General features: G+C 37.3%; 1 protein-coding gene across 3 annotated transcripts in view; it reads right to left on the reverse strand.

Moving 5' to 3' along the window:
- The window catches only part of NALF1 (NALCN channel auxiliary factor 1), a 477,447-nt gene that overhangs the window by 63,829 nt on the left and 385,974 nt on the right, over nt 1-27,644 (reverse strand). Inside the window, exon 1 of one of the 3 annotated variants that reach the window (XR_014174816.1) lies at nt 12,493-12,686. The exons of the other annotated variants lie outside the window; for them this stretch is intronic. The gene's annotated coding sequence lies outside the window, so the exon portion shown is untranslated. Of the gene's footprint in view, nt 1-12,492; nt 12,687-27,644 lie in introns of those variants that run through there. 3 annotated transcript variants of the gene reach the window in all.

A 27,644-nucleotide genomic window follows, 5' to 3' on the forward strand; every position in this document is an offset into this window, starting at 1 on the left:
GGACTATGGACCTTGAAATAAACTGGTGGGTGGGAGACAGAAGGGAAGGCAGTAAAAATCACCCATTCCCTTGAAATGAAAAGAAGTGAGATTCAAAGTTTTCTTACAGCGGGGATTGCATTTTGATAGATAGATTGTGTTAGACATAAATGAACAATCTTAATGCTATAAGGTATGTTTGAATTGTAGACCTATCCTTAAATAATAGACTCTCCGCACAATGTTCTTTCACACTTCCTTTCCTTCACAGGTGAAAAAAAATATATTTAACAGCTTAGTTTCATTCTTTAGATTTCTGATTCTTGCGACAATGCCAGATAACAGCCTTCAGTCTGTGAAGAAACATACATGCCATATGATCAGAAGATGAAATTGCTATAGGTCTTAGAGAGCAACCATACTTGAATGGAAAGGAATGAACCCATTGACCAAAAGCTAATCCAGCAGTTCCCTGCTTCAGGGCTAGATAGCTAAACTTGCCTGTCTGAATAGAGTTGCTCAAAACTTTGAAATAATCTAATAATTGGAGTGGAATGGATAGGGAGAAGGAGTGTGATTTTTTTTTCAGTACAGCATATATAATGCATAGATATTAAGTCAAGGGGAGATACGTCTTATTTGAACTCTTTGGCATGAACCTAGCTTATCTTGCCTTACTCAGACATATATCTTGCAAACAACATTATATATGTATTTTTAGCAAAGCACAACCACTTACTCATTTAATAACTAAATATAGGAAGGTTTTTGGCATGAATTGTAGGAATGAGAGGTAAGGCTTACGTAAAGATATGCGTAGAAATTACCATGATCTCAGTGGCTGTTTATCTTGGAAACCTACAAACTCACCTAATTAGCAGAAGCAAATGCAGGAATAAGGGAAAGGTGATGCACAGCCGTTATCTATTAGCTCATTAATTCACCAGAGCAAAGGCATGAGGTAACCTTGGCCTGAATAGTATTCTTGATTCTCTAGGGAAGATTTGGGGGAGTGAACCTGTTATTGCAATGTGTTGTTGCTCTGTGCTTTGCTTGTAAAAACTTTATAAAAGCCAAATAAACTATGCGAAAGGCAGACAGATATTTTGGACACAAACTGTGTGATGGATTTCTGAAACCTACAATGAATATGCATGTATTAGATCATAGTATCAAGCTAATCTAGTGGTGAAGGCGCCAGCCTAAAAACCAGGAGATTGTTAGCTGTAGTCCTGCTTTAGGCATGAAAAAACAGCTGGATGACTTTAGACCAGTCATTCACCCTCAGCCCAACCCACTTCATTGAGTTGTTGTGGGGAAAATAGGAAGGAGCATTCTGAATAAATAAATGAGCAACACTATAGCTGCATAGCCAGAACTTGGAGCCCAGTGGATTCACACGCCAAAAAGTATGAAAAAGACTGCAGCTTAACAAGTAGAACTACCAAATTCCTCCTTGTTAACAAAGGTTAAAGGCCTAAGACAGCTCATTTTACTTTCATAATATTAATAAGCTAATAAAATCATTTGGCACATTTCTTCTCCATAGAACAAAATTGTCCATACAACTTTATCGGTTACAACTGGCTGACAGGTTTGCCTATAAAATTACTTGAATTTCCAATTATTTTAATTAGATTAATTTGCTTCTTCCCCTACTGAAATGTAGACATCAAACTAATTATTGCATACTTCACCAATTGGTACGCAAACTGAATTTATCAGTAAGACACTGGAACATTATTAATCTATTTTCAAATCTTGCTGCATCTTCTAAGAGAATTGAAATATGATATACTGGTAACATTATTATCAGAGTTCTTAAATGTAGAGACTAATACATAGTCCAACACAGAAGGCAACCCACAAGCCACATGTAATCTCCCAGGAGCCTGCTGCAGGAACTTGGAGCTCTCTGGCCTCCAAGTTGCTCTGCCAATATTTGTAAAAAAAAAAAATGGCAATGAAATTTCAGGGCTCTCTGGAGGAAATTGGGAGATGTTTAAAGATAGAATGGTGTGTCTTTCAAAGCCTTCAATTCCTATTCTCACCTCCAAATCAAATTCCAAAAAAACTTTGAATTCTACCTATTCCACTGATGTCATAGTGGAATCATTGAATAATACTGTCTTGCCCTCTGAAAGCTTGGGAAGTAGAGGTAACCTCTCACTCTCAAACATTGGACACATATATGTTAAAATACAGTTAAATGTTCAATACACTCTGGTTTGTTTTTTCATTAACAAAATTAACCTGAAACCATTGCTGACATGGCTTCATGTTAATGCATAGAAACCACCATGCTTTCACAAGTAACAGTGGAGCTTTCAATGACAGATTTCACTGTAATGGGGAACATTTGCATGACATAAATAATGCAGTGCTCTGTACAACCATAATAAAAATACTCTGATTCCTAGACCTTTGGGAACAATAGACACGCTACTACCACCAGTAAGTCCACTGCAAGGAGAATTCTCTGTTGAATTTTGACCAAACAATATAAAGAAAATAAAAGCAAAGAAATGAACATAATCTTCATAATCCTTTCTCTTTTTATTATGGTTTTTAAATGGGATTGCTTCCTTACTCACAGGATTGGCAGTTCCTAGAAAATCCAGAGATCACATTGCTAATCTGACAGATTTGCAGTAGTACAGCTTTGAGCTAAAAATATTGAAATAAGAGGGGATATGGAAGTGTAAAGCTGCCAGTGATATCACCATGGCACCTGGATTTGCAGGAAGGGAGGGAGGGAGAAATGAGAGGAAGGAAGGAATTTTTTTCTGTCATTGAGACTAAAAAAAAGTGCACTACCTGTGTTCTGGAATAAAAGTAGGTATCTCAGAGAGTACAATTCACAACATCCTTAAGAAACAAGGCCAGTAGTAGAGACGAATTCTAAGGTCTGCAGTTCAGCAAGGAGCACCATACATTACCTGCCCGTTTCTAGCAGCTAAATGGTAATACAATACAATACAATAGTAGAGTTGGAAGGGACCTTGGAGGTCTTCTAGTCCAACCCCCTGCCTAGGCAGGAAACCCTATACCGTTTCAGACAAATAGCTATCCACCATCTTCTTAAAGACTTCCGGTGTTGGGGCATTCACAACTTCTGGAGGCAAGCTGTTCCACTGATTAATTGTTCTAACTGTCAGGAAATTTCTCCTCCGTTCTAAGTTGCTTCTCTCCTTGATTAGTTTCCACCCATTGCTTCTTGTTCTACCCTCAGGTGCCTTGGAGAATAGTTTGACTCCCTCTTCTTTGTGGCAACCCCTGAGATATTGGAACTATCATGTCTCCCCTAGTCCTTCTTTCTCTTAAGCTAAACATACCCAGTTCCTGCAACCGTTCTTCATATGTTTTAGTCTCCAGTCCCCTAATCATCTTTGTTGCTCTTCTCTGCACTCTTTCTAGAGTCTCCACATCTTTTTTACATCATGGGGACCCGAACTGAATGCAGTATTCCAAGTGTGGCCTTTCCAAGGCATTATAAAGTGGTATTAACACTTCACGTGATCTTGATTCTATCCCTCTGTTGACGCAGCCTAGAACTGTGTTGGCTTTTTTGGCAGCTGCTGCACACTGCTGGCTCCTATTTAAATGGTTGTCCACTAGGACTCCAAGATCCCTTTCACAGTTACTACTACTGAGCAAGGTATCACCTATACTGTACCTGTGCATTCCATTTTTGTTGCCTAATGTAGAACCTTTCTCTTTTCACCATTGAATTTCATTTTATTAGATAGTGCCCAATGTTCAAGTTTGTCAAGATCCTTCTGTATCTTAAGCTTATCTTCTGGAGTGTTGGCTATTCCTGCCAGCTTGGTGTCATCTGCAAATATGATGACTTCCCCATTTATTCCCTCATCCAAATCATTGATGAAGATGTTGAAGAGTACTGGGCCTAAAACAGAGCCTTGGGGTACTCCACTGCATACTTCCCTCCATGTAGATGCAGTTCCATTGAGGACTACACGTTGAGTGCGGTTGGTCAGCCAGTTACGAATCCATCTGGTGGTGATGCTGTCTAACCCACATTCTTCTACTTTATCTAGTAGTAGGTTATCTAGTAGTAGGTCTACCTTATCAAAAGCCTTACTGAAGTCCAAGTGAACTATATTGACGGCATTCCTCTGGTCCACTAATTTTGTCACATTATCAAAGAATGCAATAAGATAATTATTTCCAGTTACCAATAAGGTAATTATAAGGTAATCATTACCAATAAGGTAATTATTTCCAGTTTGATTCTGTTTTTAATTGCAAGCAATCCAACTGGACATAAATAATTTCTTATTAGCTACTTGAAAAGCATATATTAGAGCTTAATCTGTTTTATAAATTAGACCTATGCCATCCAAATTAAGCTTACTTCCTATGAGCAGCGATGGACAAACTTTCCTCTGCCAAGGAGCTAAATTCCAATGGATATATATGGTGCCCTGGGCAAAAAGAAGCTATGGAGCCACCAGTCTCTGTCTTTCTCTCCTCCTCTCGCTGCTTTTTCTGACCACCTCTTATCTCTCTTCCAAGCAGCAGACTGCAATGAAAGGGAAATAGGACTCTCTATACAGCAAAAATGACCATCCAATTCTACTTGGAAGCCAAGTCAAATTAGGCTCACAGGTTGTGCACACCTATTTATTAGGATTGTGGCTGATGTGACTAAATTGTCCATTGTGTCAAAGACATTGGTTAGTGATATCTGAGTACACTGTGATAAACTCCTGCATTCTTAATATTTACCATATATGTATCAGGCAGAAACAGGAAGGGGAACCCATGGTCAACCAAGAAAGAAAATGGTCTGCTGAGCAAAATGAAGACCTGGACAACAGAAAGGTGATGGTGACTTTTGATTCATTTGGTTCAGTAGGCTGCCCTAGCCCACAGAAGGGATAAGCTCTGATCCTCAGTCAACTGGCACCTACTTTACACTCAATAAATCACAGTACCTGAACTTTTGTTCACCCAGCTGGCAGTGATAAGAACTAGATACAGAGAGTATTGTCTCATCCTCCTCCATTTCTTTTTCATGTATATCACATCTTTCATATACAAGAACAGAACAAAACTGATACTGATATTCCCCTTAGTTAAAGCGAAGGACAGTTTCTTGATGCAATGCTTGTGCTTTACTACTGAGTAATGGGACCTTCTGCCTAAAACAGAAGGCAGAAACGTGTTCCCTAGAGATGCTTGGAGTGGTTTTTTTGCCACCCAGGGAAAATGTGCTATTCCATTCCACTGACTTCTCGAATTTTATGATTTAATCCCACATCTTCACATGAAATGTCCTCTAAAACAATGTCAAATTAGCATAAAGCCAATCTGAAACATTGGCTTATTGCTTGATTCTAATAGTCTCCTGATTATCATGCAATGTTAAAATGTTGCATTAAAGTGGATAGAAATATGTAAAGACATTTCATATTGTTTTTTTTTCCAAATCTGATTCTTAGTCTATTTAACTCAGACTGTCTATGCTCATTTACAACAGGATTTCAGATTTCAGAAAGGTTTTTTTCCCCTAGCTATGCTAAGAGAGCTCATAATGTAAGTATAGATTTGATCAATGGCAAACAAGATTCACTATCGAGGGAGTACTACTTCTCCCATAGGACAAGAAGCAGTGGGCTTTAAAAGCAAAGTGATTTTCCTGCAAATCCTTGAAAGTGCCATCCAAAAACAGAGCTCAGATTCTTATCAACATAAGTACATATGACTCAACGCAACATATGGCTATACTTCAAGAAATTTATTGGTATGTTTAAAGAGAACATTGACTGGAGTTTTCTAGCAAAAAAGCTATGCCAACTAAGGCAAACCACAAAATAAAGTAGAAAAACTAACTCTAATCAGAAGGGAGAAAAATCAAACTTATTTAAAATGGGAAAGAACGAACATTGCAATTTATTTAGCTTCACCTTATGATATTGGCAAATTTGTTGGAGTTGGGTGAATCACCCAGATATACTGCAGGGTGAATGAGTGTATAGGCAATTCAAAAAAAAAAAAAAAAAACCCAGAAGCAAAGAACAGCACGTCTCTTGAAACAGCAGGCAGCCGAAGCAACTGACAAGACACAGAAAGATGCACTTAGTGATGAGTTGATTGTCAACAGGATGCATAACAACCACTATGCAGAAGGAGAGCAGTTACTGCAGAGTCTCTCAATCACATGAGCACGAATGCCTGATTGCATAATTCAGCTTCATCTTGTCAGAAAAAGAGTGCTTCCCCATGGTCTTCATGATGTGTCTTGGTAGCAAATTAAAAGCAGCTCAGTTATCATCTCTGAGGCTACTATAAGCTCAAACATATAACCCTAGAATTCATGAGTTCCAAAAAGAAAGACAGGTTAAAGAGAAAGAAATTACAGAAAATAACCAGAGAAGGATGGAGTTTCGAGATGCAGAAACAGATCAGAGCAAATTTGGGAGAAGGAAAATATGATCCGTGTAATAATTGTAAATGTGTTATTTTGTGTATGTGTTTTTTTAAAGGAAAATCCTGACACCTTGAATCCATAATTATGTTGTCTTTCTGTAAAGAACCTCATTGATGAATTCAGAGCAGAGATCCAAAAATATCATTTCAGTTAAAATATCCTCCACTAATATATATGATTGCTATTTTCCACCCAAATGTTCACATGGACAAAAGGATTAATTAAAAAAAAATCTGAAATGTTCATAAGATATTTTTGGATTCTGTGTGTGCATATGTACAGACAATGTGTGTGCATAGTGTATATACACACATTTGACTAAACTGCTAAATGTTACAAGGCCCAGGAATCATATGGTGTTTACACTAAGCACTGCCCTGATTGCAAATAGTTTGTTAGCACAAATTAATGTGAGGTCATTTGACATACAGCCTGAATGTCTAAATTTATCACCTCTCCTATTATGAACCTGCTTAATTTTTAAGATCTGCAGGTAATGTCCTTTTCAGGATGGTTCCATGATTACAGATTCAGATATCTAGTTGCTACCCTGGTTTCACTTCAGGGTTTTCAATGGGATTCAAGTTTGATAGAGACCTTGTTTGGTTTCCATTCTGTAAGTACTTTATAACCCTTTTCAAATTAATTAATTAAAACCTTTAACTCAAAGAATTGGTTAATTAAAAACTCTACCACTTCATGTTGCCCCCTCCTTCTCTCACTTGTGATTCTGCATGAAGAATGAAACAAGCATCAGAAAAAAAAAAGCTAGTGATTCTGAACATGGTTAAATTAAATTGTGAAGAAAGTTGATTAAAATCTTGTGTGACCTTGTAACAAGTAGTTGACCTTGGACAGGTATCAAACAGAATTATAGCAATCTTTCAAGGAATCCTGGAGAATTTAGCATAAGTAAAGAATATTAGCCTGAAAAATGTTACCTATATAACATTTTTGTTATGTTATCTATATAACATATAACTAGTATGCAATTTTTAAAAGCACTGTTGAATTTAGTTTTACTTATGTATTGTAGATTTCTTGGCATTAAAACCAAATTGGCTGCTTTCTTCCAATATGTTTTCCCAATCTATCTTACACTTGTAAAATTCTCATCCAAATGCTAATTGGTATTGATCCTAGTTAGCACACAAGACAGATTAGTGTTTTTACCAGCTAAGCAGCAGATATGCAGGGTAGGACCCACTCTTTTTCTGCTTTACATAAATGTCCTTTGCGATCATATTATAAGCAGCTGCGTCCTAGTCGCTGATGTCGTAAAACTATTTAACACCACCGACAATACTGCTGCCCTACAAAGCAACCTTGACCATATGTCAGAATGGTCGAAAAATTGGCAAATTGTTCAAATCTCAACTAACAAATGCTCTGCACATTGGCAACAAAAATCAGAACACCAAATATACCCTGGGCGGATACGACCTCATAGATGACCTTCACTCTGTCAAGGACCTAGGAGTACTCATTTCAAATGATCTAAGCCCCAGAGCTCATTGTGACAGCATTGCCAAAAAGTAATGAAGAGTTGTTAACCTAATTTTGCGAAACTTTTTCGCTGGTAACACTGTACTGCTCACTAGGGCATACAAAACCTTTGCCAGTCCAATCCTCATATACAGCTCTTCCGCCTGGAATCCACACTGTATATTGGACATTAATACAATAGAGGTGGTCCAGAGGTATTTCATGAGAAGAGTACTGCACTCCGCTGCTCATAATAGAATACCTTATGCCACCAGGCTTGAAATTTTGGGTTTGGACAAACTTGAACTACATCGCCTACAGTCTGACCTAAGCATAGTACACAAAATTGTCTGCTACCTGTCAACGACTACTTCAGCTTTGACCGCAATAATACACAGGCAAACAATAGATACAAACTGAAGGTAAACTGCTCCAAACTCGATGGCAGAAAAAACGACTTCAGCAGTAGAGTGGTCAATCCTGTTGTTACATCCTCTAACCCACCCCCCAGCTTCAACCTTAAACTGTCTATCGTGGACCTCACCTGATTCCTAAGAGGTGTGTAGGGGGTGTACATAAGCACACCAGAGTGCCTACCATCCCTGTCCTACTGTCCACATTTATTTGTACTGATTTCATGTGCTCATGTCCATGTTTATACTTATACCTGTTATCTCGTACATGTTTGACAAACTAAATAAAATACATAAATAAACAAATAAATAAAAAATCAATCAATCAATAAGCGAGCATTTTTAGGATACCTTGTAATATGGTTTTTCTGCATAACTTCCATGGAGAGATCAGCCATTCATCTATATACTACTAAAAATCTCATCATGATCTTTAGACAAGGCAAAACATTCTACATTATAGGGCTACAATTTTTGAACCAAGATATCTTAAATTAACTTCGAGAATGTGTCCAAATCCAAGACCCACAACATCCAAGGGAATGAAATTTAGGGAAAATGTGATAGCTCCAGTCCTAGTGGCTGCTGCTGAGGTCTCGGATTGCTACTACAGTCACATGAACTTTCAATACTCCATGAGAATTTCTCAGCCATTGTCACAATTCTTCATTCCCTCCCCCCACTCAGTAGCAGCCATTTACCTGCCTCTTCAGAAGGGGAGGGGATATTTCCAATGCTCCCTGTCAATTTCCAGAAGGAAAGTCAATGGAATGGCCCACAGGAAGTCAGAAGTTGCTCCTGTTCCCACTGCTTTTTTCCTGCCCTTGGTTATTCTGTTTCTCTGTTTCGTTTTTCTCAAGCAGCAGATAAACTTGGCAAGAAAATCTGCAGTGTACAAAAAACACATAAGTTCTATTTCAGTTTTCTACCTTCACTGAGCCTTCTTCACATCTGCTGAACACCATCTATTGCCTAATTTGCCCACTAGATAATCCCTTGGAAACAGTGATATAGGACTGATTTCGAACAGAGGTTATCTTCATCATATCAGCTAGTCTTTTTAAATAGGATGCAAGGGATTGACTCTTAGATCGGCATGCAGTAGAAATTCTTCACTCTGGACCTTGCGGCTCTGGACTTAATAAAGAAGATGCCATAGCTCTGTGTGTTGCAGAAAACTACTTCGTTGCTATCCTCTCTCTTGCTGTCAGAGAAGATCATATGAAGAGGTGGGATGGTTCACCGAAGCTCATCCATCCTGCTACCAGATGAGGGGATGGTGCTGAGGCTAACACAGGCAGAGAGTAGGGAAAGAAACATTTAAAACTGAAAAACTTGAAAGAAGGAATGTATCTTCCATTTTAAAATTCTGTGTGTGTGTGTGTGTGTTTGTGTGTGTGTGTAATTGCTATGTTGGTTGGGCACTTTGATGATTGAAATCCATTTCAAGTACATGGTTTTATCTTAGAGGCTTTTTTCAGGTACTTGAAATCCATTCATAACAAAACTCTTTTCAAGAATGTAGGTGGGTGTATGCAAGACAGATGTAGCAATAGTTTTAATAAAGTGTTTTCTATTCTAATTTAGTCAAAGAGTAATATATGTTTGGGAGAAGCCTAACTTAAAGGTTACTTGCTATTCTACAAATAGCTCTTTCAAATATTAAGTACATGAGCACCTAAAGATGCAATCCTCATATTCTGTACAGCTTGAGGCTACACAGGCTATGTAGGAAATGAGGCTTCACAGGAAAACCTTAACACATAAATGATAGTTGAGCCAACAACAGTTTATTATCAACTGTCCAGGAAAAAAAGTTCCTTGGAGTTGAGCTCAATTATTGGAGACTTCACATGCGGGCTTTTTTGGCAGCCGTATGGAAATGGCTTGCCACTGCTTTCTTTCAGAATGTTATTTTGCTTCCCAATTTAGCCTGAAGCCCTGGGTTTTTTTGGAGGTTTTCCATCAAGCATTAGCCCAGCCTGATTCTATTTAGCTTAGGAGTAGCCACTTCCTCAGACCATTGATTAGAAACATATTTCCATAAATGTGCTATATTGTGTCAGCTTGTATGGTTTTATGCATGTAGTAAATCAATATATATATAGTTTTGAGTATAACGTAGCACCGCACAAAAATGAAAAACTTGGTCAGCAGTGAAGGCTATGTTGAAAATATTTTTCCCCCTTTAGTTAAATTTTATTTTACTACAAGGGCAGTACACTTGAGTAAGTAGCAGCTGAGATTGTTAGAGTTTTCTTCTCAACTTGAGAAAGTATATGTAGATCACAGGCATGTAGGTTTTCCTATAAACTTGGGCTCCTATTCCAATGAAGCAGACAATAATATTTTTTCCTAGCTACTCATCAATGTCAGTTGATAACTAATCCATCCTTTACATAAATTGGCCCATTTCACACAATCTTCTAGGATGTTTCTATCACAATCTTGTGTGTGTGTGTGTGTGTTATACTATTAAAATTCTTGTGTCTACAACCTTTAACTGGGCAAAATGGTGCAAAGCTTTGTTTTCAGCCAAGGTACTTCAAATGGGAAACTTATAGACTGCATCCAAAATTCAGAACCCATCACTACCATGTTATTGAAATTTAGCAAATGTTATTATGTAAAAAACTATCACAAATCACCTTATGCAGAGGTGGGTTGCTCCCAGTTCGGCCAAACCAGTAGTAGCGACGGCGGGAGAATCCGCCCACCCATCCAGATGCGTTGCACAGATGCGCCAGCACAAGCAAACCAATATTAAACTGGTTAGGTTTATTGACCTAACTGTCCTTACTGACCTTATGACATGATACAAAAGCCCCTAAAACATTTTCTGAGGTTTGACTGTGCTCTATAAATCAATATTGGCTACTTTCAAGGCAGAGACATTTTTGACTATCTTCCTAAATTTTTAAGAACGTTTCCAGTGAAGGCAGTACATTCCAAGCTCTTGCCATTGTAAGAAGACATTGAGGAATCAGGTAAAGAAATATCTCTATAGACTATAGCAAATAAATATTACACAAAATGATGTAAATGTAGTAAAAACTGTTACAGATAGAATATATAGAATATTACATCTAGAATGAAAAAAAATGGATGAAATAATGTAACAAATATATAAAGCCATGTTATATATTTTACAAAATGACATAAATGTAAAAACTGATATACATAGAACATATAGAATATTATATATAGAGTGAAAAAAGTATGAAATAATGTAAATGCACAAATATATGAAGTCACAGTTATAAAAGATTTATTGGTATAGATAAAACAGACATAACAGATAGGTAAAAAACGTAATGTGTTGCAAAGATGTGAAGTTTGTACAAACAAAATAAAATTTATAAAAAAAGAGAAAGAAATATCTCTGAAACATTGACCCAGTAAATCACAGGTTGTCTAGTTTTCAATACAGTTGTTTATAAAAGCAACTATATAACTTTAGTTGAAATACATAATTTAAACTGTAATTCAAACAGCGTGAAACTAGAGAGTGATCTTTGCCATACATTACCCTTTCATGCTCTACTTTATAATGGTTATACTATAACTTTATAATAGTTATAATAATATTACTCATACTTACACTGTCACACACACATATACTACACAAATGCCATTCCAATAAACATTCTCAGTGCTATTACATCTAGGACCATAATTAAGATTTGATTGTATTCTGAATATTCATTTCTGTCTGCTATATACTGTAAATTTTGAAAACTACTAACATATCATCTAACAGAAAACTACACGCACATGTATATTGGCCTGATAAGATATATAGTATAAGATATCCAATCTAGTCTTACATTGCTTAACTATGTAGTCAATTAACTGTCATATTCTTGAAAATATCTCTATAAGATATTTCTGTCTTTGAACTATTGAGTAAAGCCTACAATGAGTAGCTAATTACATACTCTTATGCCTACATATGTGTGTATGTGAATTTTGATTACAATAGTAAAATCTAATATAAATTTAATTTAAAGAAAAGAGAATAGAAATAAAGAGTAAAAACTTCAAGGAAAAAGAAAGAGAAAAGTAGAATATAATAAAGGAAGAGGAAAGAAATCCATAAAACATCATTCAATCCTGGTGCAGCAGAAAGTTCGTAAAGGATAGCCAGAAATAATAACATACCTTGTTTTAACCTGGATCAAATAAACCACTTTAAATTCCTTTCTTTTACTTCTGTCTTAATATTAAATCCATTCAAATAAAGCCAAAAACTTTTATTTCTCTTCATTTCTTCTTTGGCCATCACACAGAGTTCTTCACGGTCTTAATAATCATCTTTTGTAAATCCAGTAAGAAAAAATATATCAAGATCATCATTTGTATTTACCTTTTAAATTTTAAACAGTTGGGCACTTTGTTTTGTAGATCCATTATAGCATTCTTTTCTAAGTCACTCTCTTAGCCTGCCAGGTGTAAATTCATTTTCAATACCAAATGTGTCCTTTATTTGTCATTTCTTCAATAACTTTGGATATAGTCTATCCACAGAAGCAGACATCATTACTGGCATTGTTAATTTCGTGGCTACTATTTTCTGATTCCATTCTTCAAAAATTTCCTTCAATATTTTTGTTGTAATGATGTTCTACACCATCTTACAGGCCTGCATATTTTTCATCAGTCTAAAATATTTAGTCCCCTCTAGTATCTATTTTTTGAAATCATAAAATTGCTTTTCTATGTTATCTAAAAACCAAAATGGGATTTATTTTCTACAAGAAGCTCTTTGTACTTTATACTTAATTCTAAAATCTTATTGTAACATTTTCAATATCTTGATTCTTAGTCTGTTTATAATTTTCTAAAATCAGAACTTTATTTACTTAATGTTCTTTAAAAGTCTCTGCTATAGTTATAAGCAAGATGGCTAATCATGTCATCTCCCAGTGCTCAAACCAATGGAAAACCACCGTCTTGTGGTCTCCTCACAAGGAGTAGCCACTTAGAACACATGTGGACAACTGCCCATGGAAACCCCAGAAGTTTTTTTTTAAAAAAATGGGTTACCTTATGTTAATAAATTTAACAAACTATTAATCAATAACAAGAGTTTTACAAATAAGGAAAGAAAATGATGATCTTTGTCTTGCAAAATTATATATTTAATTTTTTTAAAAATTCATTTAAATGAGGATTTCCTTTTGTGCTGGAATATCCTAGGTCAGCATCTATAGCGACCTGAAGTCCTATGGACTTCAACTCCCAGAATTCCCCAGCCAGCTGGCTGGGGTATTCTGGGAGTTGAAGTCCACAGGACTTCAAGTTGTCAAGGTTGACAAACACTGTTCTATAGGGATGCTGTTCCTTTAATGAACACTTTGGTAGCTTTCCATACTATTGTCCTAGGACCTAGGCTATATGAATGCTCTAAGCTGAGATTGTTTTGAGGCAATTCAGTTGAATCAGACTTCAAAATCAAATGAGCAGAGTAATTAGATCTTTTGAATTAAATTGGATGCCTCTAAAATGATACGGAAAAAAAATTGGGGGATTTCTTCCCATTCTGTCATTCCATCTAGGTGCAGCCTGGCTGCTTTCCAATTCTTATATTTGACGGTCCTAAGTCACAAAGGAGGAACAACATTATTAACAAATTGGGATCATCTGTTCCTCTCTCTGGAATACATATTGTTTTCGGGGGTCAGATAAAGCCAAAGAATCAGGCAGTGCATTTGGGACACAGAATGGCAAATCTTTTCAAGCCAAACTACAGGGACCTATTATGATCTCAAGGAAAGCCAGAGAATCTCTCCTGCAGTTTTATCTATTTTCAGTTAACCACCTGAAGTACCATCTGCATTCTCCAGAGGCCACTTTAATGCTTCCCATTCAACAATCTTAAAGGGTAGCTACACAGAGAGTATGTCCCTGCAAAGTGAGGAGATGGAAGCAATCAACTGAATGCTTTATAATCCAATTTCCCAGGTCACAGAGACCAAATCTATACTGATTATTTACTTGCTGAGAGAGACCTCAGAATAACTTACTTAGTTGCAAAAGGTTGCCTTTTTGCAACTAGAACCCACTGTCCCACAGCATCTTCAAGGTAGCAACTAGCTAATTATATGATCCAGGATATAGCAGTTGACATTTACTAAGTTCATTAATGTCACTGAATTATTGTTCCTTGTATTATTTTTTTCTGTTCATCTAAGAGCATAATGAGGTTGTTGTTGCTTCAGATGAACAACAATATTTTGGTCTAAATCATCTTCAAATTGGATTTGTAGATCCTTACCATTTACAATGGTATCCTTTCTGGTAGATAGTATGAATTTTATATAATAGAGTTGCTATGCCATGAGATATAGATAAAACAGACATAGCAGCAGGGCCAACTTCTCTTTCCAATTCTTGTCCATCATGACTAATTGCAACTAAATACATACAATAGTAGAGTTGGAAGGGACCTTGGAGGTCTTCTAGTCCAACCCCCTGCCTAGGCAGGAAACCCTATACCGTTTCAGACAGATGGCTATCCAACATCTTCTTAAAGACTTCCAGTGTTGGGGCATTCACAACTTCTGGAGGCAAGCTGTTCCACTGATTAATTGTTCTAACTGTCAGGAAATGTCTCCTCAGTTCTAAGTTGCTTCTCTCCTTGATTAGTTTACACCCATTGCTTCTTGTTCTACCCTCAGGTACCTTGGAGAATAGTTTGACTCCCTCTTCTTTGTGGCAACCCCTGAGATATTGGAACACAGCTATCATGGTGCACCAAGGATTCCAAATGGTGCACCAAGGATTCCAAAATATAAATCAAAGCTGTAATTAATGCATAAAAATTTAAAAATGCTGAAACAAGCAATTCTGTGCCCCCTCTAGAAAAAAAAACTGCCACAGGTGCAGTACTGGAAAATCATTATCCAGTTGCAGACTATAGTTTCTGAAAATATGCTCTAGAAAGAATGGCCAATAAATTTCCATCATTCCTGGAAAAAGCTGATTTTTCTAACCATATTTCAGATCCATTTGAGGGCAAAATCTGATCTCTGATTAGGATCTCTGTGGGAGCAGGATGGAGGTGGTACATTCATCCTTAATCTTCTTGACTTCTCAGTGGCTTTCAATAGCATTGACCATGGAATCCTTTGGGGAAGACTTAAGGAGTTGGGAGTGAACAACACAGTTTTGTTGGTTCACCTCTTTCCCTTAAACACATCTTAAAGTTGCTAAGGTTGAGAAACACTGACCTCAGCTGTGGTATCTTCTGTGCCAATGTCTAGAATGTAAGATTTCATCAGTTGAGCATATTTCTCCATTATTCATTCTAGTGATATTTGAAATGCTTTCATCTCCTACACTACAGTACAAGGGAATATAACTGAAGACTAGTAGGTATACAAAGTTGGCTTATTCAAAATATACAAATATATAAGTGAGAATGGTATAGCTTTAAGTGATAAGTGACAATACTTGCTCAAATCACAATTTTCTTTTATCCTGTGTTCTTAACTGTCTGTCTGTCCTAGCACAATTCTAATACTAGCCCATCCTTCCAAGGTGCGTAAAATGAGGACCTAGATTGTTGGGGGCAATACGCTGACTCTATAAACTGCTTAGAGTGAGCTGTAAAGCACTGTGAAGCAGTATATAAATCTAAGTGCTATTGTTATTGCTACCACAATTCTTTTCCTAGCCCTCCCCTTTAAGGTCCAGGAATTCTGTTCCTTTTGCTCAAAGGCTTAACGTTCTTTTATTTTACCCTTAGCCTTATATTATCCTCCACTTTACACTTCAGTAGATCCTAGTGAAATCTGAAGTAGCCAGGTAATTGTTCCTTTTTATTGAGTTGCCTCTCCATCAGTCAGTCCTTATCAGTTTGTACGAGAGAGAAAACAATTATTTATTACTGGTTAGCTGTAGCTAGTCTCTGCCTTGGGAATGCATATGAGACTGTAAGACTCTGCTGCTGCTTTCCCAGCTACTGTATACTAACTTCAGAGTCTCATAGCTCATCTACTAAATGTTTTTAGTTTCAGATCCTCCATGCATAGCTGGTTTCTTTAGATCTTTCATGCACTTCACTTTTTTTTCTTCCACTGACACTCATACCCTATTCTTTCAGCTTTCTCTTTTGTCTCCCTGTATAGCTTGGTCCTTTGCTCTCTTTAAGTCTCAGGGAAAACCTCACTTTTCTTCTGCGCACTTTTGTACTGCAATCTCACTATAACATAAAGTCACTGAGTTTTGCATTGCAGCAAGTAAAATTTGCCAGGAATTGGTCATCAAGAACTCAAAAGAGACAATAGACCAGATCATTGGAAGTCTATGGCCATGCTTACACTTTTGCATCTGTATGCTATTATTTAAGTCATTTAGGTTTCAGTTTTCATTATTATCATTCCTTGCTACATTACACCTGATATACCCTTATAACTAATAATAATTATTACTTTCACATTGACGTTTGAGTTCTAATGTTCATAATCAAATCTTTATTACCGCCATAATAAAAGGTTTGAATGAATGTTCAGAATGTGTTAGCAATATGTTAGTTTTCCTATATTTTACAGACTAGATTTCTTATGTTCAGTGGTATTTGTTACATTACCCATCGATTAATGCTGGACAATGCATTATGTTGCATCTTCTTCTATAATGTCTTAATTGCCTGGGGAATCCTGGCAGTTGAAGTCCATGCCTCTTAAAGTTATTGGGATTGAAAAACCCTTTTCTAAGAGCCTGGGTTTTCAAACCTTTCAGTCTTTGGCCCCTTTTCAAAAAAAATTAATCCCCAAACCCTTAATCAGAAAGCAAAGATGATGATCATGGTAATAATTTTGCTCTTAGTCCCTCATGGAACTTAACAAATTGTAGTGGAACCCTAGGATTCCATGGAATATAATGTAAAACTCCTTAGTTCAAGGAATGGACATCTTTCCAAAAGTAAAAAAAAAAAGGAGAAGCAGATGCTGTTTCCCTCTCTGTTCCCCAAACACCCGGTCAGATTTTTTTTTAATGTGCAGGAATAAAAGGCAGAATATATATATACTTTCACAGACAGAAAGTTAAACTAAAGCATACATAGGGTTAGTGAAGCATGCATCTGTAGTAATATTGCTTGCCAAAAAGACAAGGGCATCTCTACATTCTACTTAAGTTATTCATCAACCATATGCCATTCCCAAGCCCAGATAAATGGGGAAGTTTAGGGAAAGCAGTGGTGGACTATCTGTTAAAAAAATCTCACCAGAACACTTTATGGCAATAACTGAAAATGACTTGGATTGATTTTATCCTGTTTGTCATTGTTTATCATTGTCAGCTTCTGAGGTTGTTAAAAGATTGGCAGCAGTTCCTTAGCATGATCTTTCATTTCAAATACTATTTCACAGCTCATAAGGCAGAAGAGTTCAGGCTTTTTAACTGTATGTATTTTATTTACAAGAGACACTTGTTAAATCATTGCAGTCAGTTTGAATATTGTTCCTATGTTTTGCCATCGCTTAAGAACAGCTTTGAAGCAATTGGATTGTTTTTCACCAAACAGAATAGCATGAAACAGAAATGTATGGAAATATTTTCCCTTTTCTTTCAAGCACACTCAATTTAATTAAAATTAATTTAATTAAAATTAAACTCTAAAAAACCTGTGATAGTACAGTACTTTTACAGCATTGGATGTTCATATTTAAGATTTTGGAGAAGTCAATAATGCTAGGAATGATTAGTGGAACAAGAAGAAGGGACAAGCAAAGAATACCTTGGCTTGACAACATCAAATCAGATACACAGAAGGATATCCAACAACTGAAAGAAGGTGTGCTTGATAGGATAGCACAAAGAGCACTTGCCTATAAAGTTGCTAAGAGTCGGACACAGGTTAAATCAACAACAACTAAGATTTAGCCAGCCTATTTCCCACCCCAATTTGTTTCTGTCCTATTCATGTCTCAATAAATTTCTCAGCTTCCATTCAATTCGTCTCTCAGTAAAATTTCTCAAATATCTACAATATCTACAATCTTTTGCATTGCTTTAGAGATATTTTTTCAGTTTTGTTAGTGACTTTTGATAGACTTGAGGAGGTGGACACATTTGTGCCTAATCTCAAATGGAATAAAATCTTGTATCCGCCTATCATTTCTGTGGGCAACCCACTTTCATTTGAAAACAGCTTCTCTGTGTGAATCAAGAAAGCTGTCAGAACAATATAAATGGTTGAACTAATTAAATTTATGTGTAGGCTTTTATTCCACATCTCCTTTTTCCAATTGGCCATTTCATCTCAGACTTATCTCTCATACAAAGTATACACAAAGTTTTTCCTAACCAGCTGAAGTCCCCTTCGTTACATCCTAAGACGTTTGTATAGATTTTAGTATACCTGAACATTTCAGGTTTTTATTGAAATCGTTTTTAGAAGGCAAGGAGCTATATATATACAGCTACCCTTTTAACAAAATTATGTGGATTGCCTTGTTCAGCATTACAACCATTTTTTTCTTTATATTGTTCTTTTTTCTAGTTTGATTTTCCCCCCATGACAATGGACACATTTGTACTAATTCTAATTACATTATGCTGTTAAATTTTAACATATGGGATACCCTGTTTGATATACACGGTGACAGTTTAAAATAATTTATAAAACATTATAAAACAAAATCTTACTTTTGAAGAAATCCAAGGGGCATTCTGTAAATCTATGTATTGTTTCTTTCCCTTTTATAATGATTTGTGTCATTTCTGAATATAAAGAAGTCTCTTTCCAACCAAACTACAAAAGCAAAATATGGGGATATCCTTTCACACTTATAAAGCCTACTTGAAAAGGAAACATATTCTACTAATTGTGTCCTCAACATCACAGTCCTTGGACTTTGGCTTTCTTTGCCATTTTCTGCCAGGCAGAGGAATGATTTGGACATTAGAAGACATAGCTACAACCTTGCTAAGCTAATTATTTTTAAAAGAAAAAATAGATAAACAATTTAGATGTATTTCCATGCGTTTTCAATTTAATTTAGCAAGCAAGAGTCCTGCTAGGAAGAGGAAAGGTAAGTATAATTTATTTCCCTTTGTCCATGGCAGAAACTACAGGCAGTCCCTGGGTGAAAAACATCTGACTTAAAGACAACCCTGAGATACAATTGGGCTGTCCATTGCCAAAAATGGCAGATGGTGCTCTTTCCCCAGAAGCCGATAAACCACAGAAGTGGTGTAAAGGCCCTAAGGAACTGCCAAAACCTCACATTTTGAATATACAGTCTCAGTGGTTTTTAGGTACTCACAGCCCCAGCGGCTAACTGGCCTGAGGAAAGAAAATGCCATTTGTCATTTCTACCTAGCCATTTGTAAGTATGAGTTCTGACTACGATACAAGTTCCAGTTAGAGTTAGAAATAGAACTTGTCCTTAACCCAAAGACATAGTAGTCACTTTCCCTACTGTTTCACAAATGTGAGTGCACACACGCCTATCCACGCATGCGCTCAGCCTTTCACGCATGCGCTTTGGCTTGAAAATGGGCCTAAAAAGGATGGCATAGAGCGGGGGCGGGTGGGTGGGCCTATTGTGATTTTCACTACCAGTTTGGGTGAATAGGTCCGAACCAGTTGAATACCACCTCTGCACCAAACACTACTGTGTATGACAATAAGAATCCTATACAGAAGATGAGTAGCATTACAGAATATGTGGCCCATGATATTCAAGGCTCTATGTAACTACCAGGAACAGAGGCCCATAGCCACTGGTTGAGTCTGGTGTGGATTCATTTGACTTTTTGCATTCCACCAGGATTTTAGGCAAGTTGGACACAATTATTGCTTACATGGGTTTCCACAAACTCCCAGAAGGCTATCCCCAGTTTGGATCTGGCAAATTTCTGGATCGGTTTTTAATGAAAAATAAATCAATTTATCCAATTAGACATCTTCCCTGAAAGTGGGTTGTAAAAACAAACAGCTTTCACTCCTAATAGTGAATACGAATGTGTTTGACTCATTTTGAAAACGATTGAATTGGTAGTCACCAGAACTTTATAGAGATAGAAAATGTTGAAAAATGTTTAATTCTATTTGTATTTTTAACTTACCACTCAGATTATGTTTCATCAATCAACAATGACTACTTAAGGCCTGTTGAACTTCACTTAGGGAACTTTGGAAAAACTTCTCAAGAGACTTCTGAAACAGCTGCTCTGAGCTTTTCTGATGATCCTTTGACATTAGGAATGTCTGTACCAGTGATGGGTTTCCATTTTTTTTACTACTGTTTTGCTCATGTGTGCACGTGCGTATGCTCGCACGAGATGCTTCTGTGCCACTGATCCGGGCCAAACTGGGAGCAATCCACCTCTGGTCTGTACACTCATGGACAGAAGACTTTAATATCTTATTTTTGTCCATTGTTGTTTTGCATTGTAACAAACGAGCTCCACCCACCACCCAGGCCATTACAACACAAAACAACAACGGACACACAGCCAGCACCAATCAGCACCAATCTATCAATCATGATACAACTACACAGCCAATCAATCCACTTACTGAAACAAAGCCAGCACTCCAACCCCCCCCCCCATGATTTATAGAAAGTCGGCAGCTCCGACCACACCTTACTCACACAAACACGAAGCCGAAAACACCAGCCTGAAAATGGTGAGTGAGACCTCGCCGAAATGTTGCCAAGACAATCCCAATCTTACACGGGAAAAGACCCGAATACAACAAGACCAGCATATACATACATACATACATACATGCATGCATGCATACATACATACATCAGAAGAACATTTATATCTAATGTTCATTTATCCAAAGGATAAAGTCTAGGGAAAACGGAGGGTATTCTTAGAATTATTGTATGTTATTTAGGTCTTAAAATATTATTGTAATTAATGGGCAAAACTTTATATACCAAGAATATGGAAGGGAGCCTACGGATGTGCTCCACAAAGATTTATATTGTATCATAATAAAATCACAAGCCACATCAAAGGTCAGTATATTTGTACAAAGAGATACTGACAGGATAACTGGAAAAAAAAACAGAAATGCACAAAGACACAATGCAACAAATGATTGTTAACCACTGATGAAGTAAAAGAAAATATTACTTCTATATCTCTGAGAAATATTAAACAAATTTTTATTAGGAGTGCCTTTGGCTAGCTGGGTGATTCCTACTCTTTCTACTTTTATGCATCAAGGTTATTTGTAGCTATGGAAACACTGGCATTCTAGAATATATTTGGTCTTGAAATAATTACGGGAAATATGTATACAAGCTGCTGAACTGCATCTTTCAAATTTAGCAGGAAGATGCTCTGCATTCAAAACCGATGGCAGGGAAGCAGCTTTAACGCCTAAAAGAAGAAGAATATTTAAGATTTATGCTAACATAATTCTGTGAAGCACATGAAGAGACTTCCTGTGGGAGCTCACTCCTTTGTACCATCTGTTTTTCTTTCTGCCAGTTCACAGAATGAGCCCACAAATGCCATTCTCTTCTATTTCAACGGCACTACGGGCTTTGATTCCTTAAGCAAAAGGTTATGCTGCACATATTGCATGAAATACCCTAATTAAAATAACCATAAAATATGTGGGAATTTTAAAAATTAGAAATGTTAAATTTCCATCTTCACATATTTTGAAAATATTGTGCATAATATTTCATAAGGATTTTTTTCCCCTGCATGCTTTATGATGGAGGTGTTCAGGAAAAAAAATGGAAGAGCTTCTGTTGGGCATTGAGGAAATACAAGTAACAAGACGAAAACTAAGTTAGAAATTGCTGCCTTCATTGTGACATTTGTTCCTAGTATCTCTTCAGGTAGATGCTCTAATGCTGCAAAATATTATTACTATTGGAAGCTTTATGTTTCCAGTAAAGGAATGCAGATTGTTTGAAGGTGATTTCCTCAAAGTGCATGCTTTTGTGTAAATAGCACCTTTTGCAAATTTCTGATCTTAAAAAAAAATCTTTACAATTTTGTAAGAAGGCTGCATTTTATTTCATAAATCATAAATTCAGATTCTTAATACCTTCTGTAATTAAATTAATTAAATGCAACACAGCACTATGAAAATACTACTATGGTTTCCCATAGTAATATGGGAAATCCCAAGATTTGCTTTTTTCTTACTTTGCTCTATTATACCTTATGTTCAAAAACCTGAAAAGTGAAAGAATTATGAAGAGAGAATCCCAAATCTGACCAAGCCGGATGCATATGGAAACTATTTTAACTGAAACATGAACATTTAAAGAATTTATTAAGATAAATGATGAAGATAAAAGAAGAACTGGTAATGTGATTGAGATTAGATATGGTTTCATCACAAGAAGGGGGGGGGGAGAGAACAATCCATTTTATGATCCATTTTCTAAGTAAAGACAAGAACTATTGATCTAGTTAAGCTGGATAGATATATTTAAGACTGTGGATAAGGTGCAATTTGTGAGGTTTGGAGCAGGGGGTGGGAGAAAGATGAAAACAAAGAACAATTCCAAAACTTATTGAGTTTGAGAATTATAACCATTTCCTTTCACCAACCATAATTTAAAAGATTTGCTTTGCTACAGGTAGCCCTCAACTTATGATCACAATTGAGACTTGAACTTCTGTTGTTAAGTGAATTACACCCGATTTTACAATCCTTTTTGCATAGTCATTAATCAAAACTGTGATGCATCATGTGGGGTTTAAGCGAATTCTGCATCACCCATTGGCTTTGCTTGTCAGAAGCCACCGGGGAAGGTCACAAATAGATATCACATGACTTTGAAACACTGCAACCATTGTAAATGGATTCTTGTTGTCAAGGGTGTAAATTTTCATCATTTGATCACAGGAATACTGCGACAGTTATAAGTGTGAGGATAACCATAAGTGACTTTTGCAGCACTAATATAACTTCAGTCACAAATGAATGATTGTAAGTTAAGGGTGTAGTCTTCAGTGACGTGCGGTGAGGTTTATGGCTGGTGAGGCTGGTGATGTCATCAGGAAGGCGGGGAATGGGACCACGTGTGCTGGAGGCTCAGGCTGCCTCAGCCTCCAGCACACGTGATCCCATTCCCTGCCTTCCTGAGCGTGCTCCGCCGGCTCGCGCTCCGCAGTCCTCGAAAGCGACTGGGGAACGACGAGAACATTCCTGCCTCTGCTGGACTTTGCGCGCTCCTCGCGACTGCATATTGCAGTCGCGAGGAGTGCGCGAAATCCAGCAGAGGCAGGAAGGTTCTCGTCATTCCCCAGTCGCTTTCGTGCCTTCATCATCCAGGAGCGCTGACAACATTTCTGCCTCTGCAGCTCCCGGGCGCGGCCGGACGGATGTAGCCACAGCGACGCCGAGGCGGTCCGGGTGGACGAAAGAGCGAGCGAGGCAGCCTGATCCTCGGTCGCTCGCCCGCCGCACTGCCTCAGCGCCATTCTGGCTACCTCAGCGTGCCCGGACGGATGTATATAATATTATATATATATATACTATTATTTCATGAAGAGAGGTGAGGCTCTGCCTCCCCTGCCTCTTCTGACCGCACATCCCTGGTAGTCTTTCTCTATATATTTGGGTCCCCTACAATCAACTTGTATAGTGTTTATTGCATTGAATGAAATATAATCTTGACATGAATCACCTTAGATACAAATGACAAACTAAATATACATATAAAGCATATAACAAAATACCAATTTAATATTAGATCAGTTGGCAGTCAAAGATTATTGGCCATTGAAGGTAAGATAGTTAAGCAGAAAACTAGATACGGGTGGACATGATTAATGGATATACTGAACAGGAACAGAACTGAGTGCCCTTTTCCAGACAGGTCTCAGAAGGGAAAGCTAACTCACCAGCTCTTCTCTTAGAGATTTGCACCTTTAAAGAACAGAGTCAAGCCTTTTCAATTGCAACCTCATCACTTTGGAACAATTTACTTCCTGATAGCAGATTAGTTTCTACCTATGGGAAGGTGTTAAAATCTGACTTTTTAAATAGATCAAGGAACTCATTTTAGTCAATTCTCATGAGTTGCATTTTAATGTTTACCTGTGGGGGGGAAATCAATATGTAATATTTATTGTAATTGATTATCTTATTATATCCTTTTTTTTCTTTTCCATCTTCTTACCTAAGATGAGTAATGTAAGCCACTCAAAATGCTTTAGAACTGTAGGAGCACATAAGCCAAAGAAACAAATAAACCAATGCACCATACATAATACAATTTTCTCAATAGATTGTTTTGGAAAAAAATTTCCCCAATATAAAAGCATGGCTTTTTATGGCTTAAATTCCTGGTATTGTCCCAAATAGGTCATTATTTGGGGGAGGGGGGGAGATCCTTCTTATTCTGGTCCAAGTGTGTGTATAGGAATCCCCAGTATAGAAAAAGAAATTTCTAGTAAATGGAAATTCAAAAGAAAAATATAATGACTTTTTGGGCTAGAATATTCTATAGGGCAGTAGCAATATGCTTGTATATAAATACACACCCACACCTATTTCTTTGTAGAATATATAACCAGAGGGCATCTCTTTTACCCACTCTGGCAGATGGCATTTTAACATCTAGGGCACTGCAAAGAAATACCTACTCTATTGCTTGAGGCTGTTGGAGTAACTCAGCAGAATACAAATATTGGCAGGATTCAAAGAAACAGAATTAAGGCATAAATCGTATCATTTTCAGACTACTTGCGTGTAATAGAGTTGTAAATGTAAGCAAAGGAAGTTTATTGCTAATTCACATACACGTCCCAATTTCTCTAACAGTCCTTTTCTTTGGAAACAGAAAATCTCTATGATAGCTATTTTTGCTAAAAATTTATAGTAATGGATTCAATTTAAAAAAAAACAGCACTGTAGTCTAGCAAACTGATTTCAAGAGTTACAATTTCTAGTACAAGTTCCTCAAAAATAGTGTCATATAGTAGTTATATGATGGACTTACAGCAGAAGATTAAAATTGCTACTCAACAATGGAAAGTGACAAAAGAAGTAACAAAGGAATTTTGAGCAGCCAGTCCTCATTCTATTCCACAGAGTACTAATGGAAATAATATGAATATTAGTACAATAATGAATACATTGAAATATACAATATAAATGGTGGGTGTCCATTATATAACTTGCAAGGTATAAATTGCAAATAAGAATTACAATCTTGGTTCTAGTGGGAAGAACAGGCAAATCAAGTACAAAACTATTACCGTGTTTCCCCCAAAATACAACCTGTCCTGAAACTGAAGACTTGCCACATTTGGGCAAAAATATAAGCCCACCCCTCCAAAATAACCCCCCTGGACAACAACCCCCCGCTCTGGCCAGGCAGAGCACCACTCACCAACATAGTGCTATCCTGAAGGGGCCAAGCCGCAGGAGCCGGGGGCGGGAGAAAAGCGCTCACATTGCTTGGCGCCTTTGGGATACCGCTAGGTTGGGGAGTGGCATTCTGCCTGGCTGGAGGGGGGAGTTGCTGGGCGGCTGCTCCCTTGTGAACTGGCTCCTGAGGAGCCGGGCACAGCCTCAGGGGCAAAGCAGCCATGAGGTGACCAAGCTCATGAGCAACCGCCTGGCAACCCCCCTCTTCAACTGGGCAGAGCGCCATTCACTGACCTAGGGGGTATCACTAAGGTGCCAAGCCACGTGGCGCTCTGCCCGCTCTCCAGCTTGGCACATTAGGGATATCCGCTAGGTCAGTGAATGGTGCTCTGCCCAGCTTGAGAGGGGGTTTGCTGGGCAGTTGCTCGTAAGCTTGGTCACCTCATGGCTGCTTCGCCCCTGAGGCTGTGCCTGGCTCTTCAGGAGCCAGTTCGCAAGGGAGCAGCAACCCCAAAACAATAAGCCCTCCCCTATAATAAGCCCAAGGCCATATTTTGTAAGTAAAAAGAAAATAAGACCCTGTCATCTTTTTGGGGAAACAAGGTAATATAACAAAATGTGACAGAAAAAAGTTAAAACAAACCCATCAATGATGAGAAATCAGCAATTTAAGCAAAGTTAATTAGCAACTCAAGTAATTTTTCTAGTTCTTATTTAAAAAGGTTGTTTCAGCACTCAAATCTCCCTTTTAATGTTTCTTAAATATTTTGTTTAAAAAAAAAGTTGGAGATTCTCCATTTGCTTTGATAAACCCGCTCAGTGATTCTTGTCTGATTTGCAGTTTTTACATTTTTAAAATAATTTTTGTTATGCTTGAAGCAACACCTGGATTATTTAGGACCGAGATATGAGGCACCCAAGATGGCTATTGGTCATATTCCATCAGGACAAATGATATATGAGGGTTAAGAAAAAGTCACAACATATGATTTTTACCGATTTATACATATCTAATAAAAGCAGTTTGATGTTACTTTTGAGTTGCAGAATACTATATGTAATTCAGCTACACAAAAGCTTTAAGATGACAAGTGAGTAATAGAATAACCCTCAAACCTGCAGGCAATAACCTTTTCTTTCAATTCACCTGCAGTAAAATTACTCCATCATATAGCTCTCTACTTCATTGTCACAAACACTCAGCTCGCTCAAAAAACTCATTATATTCCACACAAAATACATTCTGTGAAAATTGAACAACACCCACCAACACCCCATCAACAATAACATTAATTTCTTAGTTTTCCTATAAAGCTGCAGCCAAGGCGCAGGAATATTTTTTTTTGTTTCCAATTCACACTAATAGTAATAACAGTCTCGTCTTTTTATATGTTGTATCTTCCATTTGTTGTAGGCATTTCTAAAAGTAGCAAGCATTTCAGATAAGTCTGTACACCGAGGCAATGACAACAGCTGATATTTCCCATGACTGCACATGATAGAATTATACCTTCTTCAAAACAGATCAAAAGACTCTTGTAGTAATTATAGCAAACATGAGTAAGCAATCTTTTCAAGACTTTTTAAGGCTAAGGGTGACATCCAGTCATTTGGGATAGGCTGGGACTTTCATGCTAAAGGTACAAATCACAGAAATTCAGATTAACACTAACATTTCAATTCACTGAATCATTAAGTGGGAAATGGGAAGCACCCTGAGATCCATATAAAAACTTGGGGGCATCACATTGGGCTGTGCAGTTCACAGGACTTGGGTTGCCCACCTAGAGATGTTTCTGGATCCTAGAAGTAGGCTTCAGAGGTTGCTGTGTTGCTTCTATAATCCTCCTTGCTTACATCCACAAATGCAAAGGTTAACAGTAGTCCAAAGTAAGAATAGTAACAGAAGTGACAGTGACAACAGCACTAAGAAATATAATTTCTTAAATCTAAGAATATTGTCAGTGGTAGAAAGTATCTTAAAAGGGAAAAA

The sequence above is a fragment of the Natrix helvetica genome (genome assembly GCF_964273705.1).
Source record: "Natrix helvetica genome assembly, chromosome: 3".
In the NCBI taxonomy this organism is placed as follows: Eukaryota; Metazoa; Chordata; class Lepidosauria; order Squamata; family Natricidae; genus Natrix; species Natrix helvetica.